Here is a 4,009-nt window from a genome sequence, read left to right on the forward strand (position 1 = left end):
GAGGACATGGGAGAAGTCTTGCTATAAGTAGTCATGTGAATTTGGTATTCATTCGATATTTTAATGAGATGTATGTTGTCTCTCCTCTAGTGGTGTCATGTGAACGTCGACTACATGACACTTCACCATTGTTTGGGCCTAGGGGAAGGCATTGGGAAGTAATAAGTAGATGATGGGTTGCTAGAGTGACAAAAGCTTAAACCCTAGTTTATGTGTTGCTTCATAAGGGGCTGATTTGGATCCATATGTTTCATGCTATGGTTAGGTTTACCTTAATACTTCTGTTGTAGTTGTGGATGCTTGCAATAGGGGTTAATCATAAGTGGGATGCTTGTCCAAGGAAGGGCAGTACCCAAGCACCGGTCCACCCACATATCAAATTATCAAAGTACCGAACGCGAATCATATGAGCGTGATGAAAACTAGCTTGACGATAATTCCCATGTGTCCTCGGGAGCGCTTTCCTTTATATAAGAGTTTATCCAGGCTTGTCCTTTGCTGCAAAAAGGATTGGGCCATCTTGCTACACCTTATTTACTTTCATTACTTGTTACTCGTTACAAATTACCTTATCACAAAACTATCTGTTACCGATAATTTTAGTGCTCGCAGAGAATACCTTACTGAAAACTGCTTATCATTTCCTTCTGCTCCTCGTTGGGTTCGACACTCTTACTTATCGAAAGGACTACGATAGATGCCCTATACTTGTGGGTCATCACCCCCCGAGAGAAGTATTGGGCCTATTGGGCCTTATTGGAGGAGAGGAGAAAGGCCACGTGAGAGGGGCGCCCCCCCCCTTGCCCAAACCGAATTGGACTAGGGGAGGGGGCTGGCCCCCCCTCTTTCCTTATCCCTCTCTCTCCCTTCCCCTTTTCTCTCCCTGATGGGAGGAAGGAGGGGGTCCGAATCCTACTTGGACTAGGAGTCCAAGTAGGACTCCCCCTTATGGAGTGCCCCCTTAGGTCGGCCACCTCCTCCTCCCCCCTTTATATGCGGAGGTGGGGGCACCCCAAAGGCACAACAGACATCTCTTAGCCGTGTGCGGTGCCCCCCTCCACAGTTTACCACCTCGGTCATATCGTTGTAGTTCTTAGGCAAAGCCCTGCGCCAGTAACTTCATCATCATCGTCGCCACGCCATCGTGCTGAAGGAACTCTCCCTCGTCCTCAACTGGACCAAGAGCTCGAGGGACGTCATCGTGCTAAATGTGTGTAGAACACGGAGGTATCGTACGTTCAGTACTTGGATCGGTTGGATCGTGAAGACGTTTGACTACATCAACCGCGTTACTAAACGCTTCTGCTTTCGGTCTACGAGGGTACATGGACACACTCTCCCCGTCTCGTTGCTATGCATCTCCTAGATAGATCTTGTGTGATCGTAGGATTTTTTTTGAAATACTGCGTTCCCCTACAGTTAGGCAGTACCCGTTCTTTCGGACCAGCCGTGGAATGTGCTTGTTGGTGGTGGGGGAGTATAAAGTTTACCATTTTGTTTGGGAACCGCCTATAATGTATCTAGTATGGAAGATACCAATATATCTTGGTTGTTATGTTGCCAATGAAAGCATACCGCTCAAAATATTATTCATCTCTGTTTTAAAACTCGAGCTCTAGCACCTCTGCAAATCCCTGCTTCCCTCTGCGAAGGGCCGCCTATCTATTTACTTCTATTGCTGAGTCATCATCCTATTATAAAAAGCACCAGTTAGAGAGCACCATTATCATTTGTATGCATTGTTATTAATTTATATTGAGTATGACTGTGATTGGATCTATTTTGCCATGAATTACAATGTCTAGTCTGTCCTTGATCTTTATGGATGCTTTGCATTTATGTTTTGCGGTCTCAGAAAGGGCTAGCGAGATACCATCTTGTTATATCATATCATGATTGTTTAGAAAAAGTGTTGTCATCTGAGATTTTTATTATTTCTCACTAGTTGATTATGCCATTGATATGAGTAAATGTGAGACCTAAATGTTATTATGAATATGGTTAGTTCATAATCGTTGTTGCAAACTTGAATGATGGCTTTACATATTTGCATCAACAATATCAAACAGAGTTTGTAAAAGTTTTTTCTTTATCACTTTCAGTTTGTCAACTGAATTGCTTGAGGACAAGCAATGGGTTAAGCTTGGGGAGTTGATACGCCTCCATCGTATCTACTTTTCAAAACTCTTTTCCCCTTGTTTTGGACTCTAATTTGCATGATTTGAATGGAACTAACCCAGACTGACGCTATTTTCAGCAGAATTGCCATGGTGTTATTTTTGTGGAGAAATAAAATTTCTCGGAATGACCTGAAAATCCACAGAGAATATTTTTGGAATATACAAAAAATATTGGCGAAAGAATCAACCGAGGGGGACCCACCACCTATCCACAAGGGTGGGGCCGCGCCCCTGGCTTGTGGGTCCCACGAAACTCCACTGACCTCAACTCCAACTCCATATATTCACGTTCGGGGAGAAAAAAATCAAAGAGAATGATTCATCGCGTTTTACGATACGGAGCCGCCGCCACGTCATGTTCCTCCTCGGGAGGGCAAATCTAGAGTCCGTTCAGGACTCCGGAGAGGGGAAATCGACGCCATCGTCATCATAAACCATCCTCCATCACCAATTTCATGATGCTCACCGCCGTGCGTGAGTAATTCTATCGTAGCCTTGCTGGACGGTGATGGGTTGGATGAGATTTATCATGTAATCGAGTTAGTTTTGTTAGGGTTTGATCCCTAGTATCCACTATGTTCTGAGAGTGATGTTGCTATGACTTTGCTATGCTTAATGCTTGTCACTAGGGCGTGAGTGCCATGATTTCAGATCTGAACCTGTCATGTTTCATGAATATATTTGTGTTCTTGATCATATCTTGCAAGTTGTAGACATCTATTACGAGTTATGATCCACATACCCCAAGGTGACAATAATTGGGATTCTTTCCGGTGATTACCATAGTTTGAGGAGTTCATGTATTCACTCAATGCTAATGCTTTGGTCTGGTTCTGTATTAAAGGAGGCCTTAATATCCCTTAGTTTCCATTAGGACCCCGCTGCCATGGTAGGACAAAAGATGTCATGCAAGTTCTATTCCATAAGCACGTATGACTATATTCGGAATACATGCCTACATTATATTGATGAATTGGAGCTAGTTCTGTGTCACCCTAGGTTATAACTGTTCCATGATGAATGCCATCATACATAATTATCCATCATTGATCCATTGCCTACGAGCTTTTCACATATTGATCTTAATTTGCTTCGTTACTTTTTCGTTGCCACTGCCATAATTGCTACAAAACTACTACTGTTACTTTTGCCACCGTTATCGTTACTTCCATACTACTTTTCTACTAAATACTTTGTTGCAGATATTAAGTCTTTCAGGTGTGGTTGAATTGACAACTCAGTTAGTAATACTTGAGAATATTCTTCGGCTCCCCTTGTGTCGAATCGATAAATTTGGGTTGAATACTCTATCCTCGAAAACTGTTGTGATCCCCTATACTTGTGGGTTATCAGCGCCGATGTGGGTTGTGCCCACCTTGAGCCTCCCCTATGGTACTTTTTAGCCCATCCCGGGTCTTCTGATCCAAAAAAATTCTCCTAAATTTTTTGCTGCATTTGGACTCCGTTTGATAACCGATCAATCTATCCAAGAGTTCATACTAAAATAACACCAAATAATTTCAGATTCATAATACTCAATCCAACGCAAATAAACCTCAAAGAGTGCCCCAAGATTTCTACCGGAGAAACAAAGACAAGAACATGCATCAACCCCTATGCATAGATTACCCCAATGTCACCTCGGGAATCCATGAGTTGAGTGCCAAAACACATATCAAGTTAATCAATATGATACCCCTAAGTCACCACGAGTATTCATATGCAAGACATATATCAAGTACTCTCAAATCCATAAAAGTATTCAATCCGATAACAAAGAAATCTCAAAGGGAAAACTCAATTCACCACAACAAGATAGAGAGGAGAGA

This window comes from Triticum aestivum, chromosome 5A (genome assembly GCF_018294505.1).
Source record: "Triticum aestivum cultivar Chinese Spring chromosome 5A, IWGSC CS RefSeq v2.1, whole genome shotgun sequence".
Classification (NCBI taxonomy): Eukaryota; Viridiplantae; Streptophyta; class Magnoliopsida; order Poales; family Poaceae; genus Triticum; species Triticum aestivum.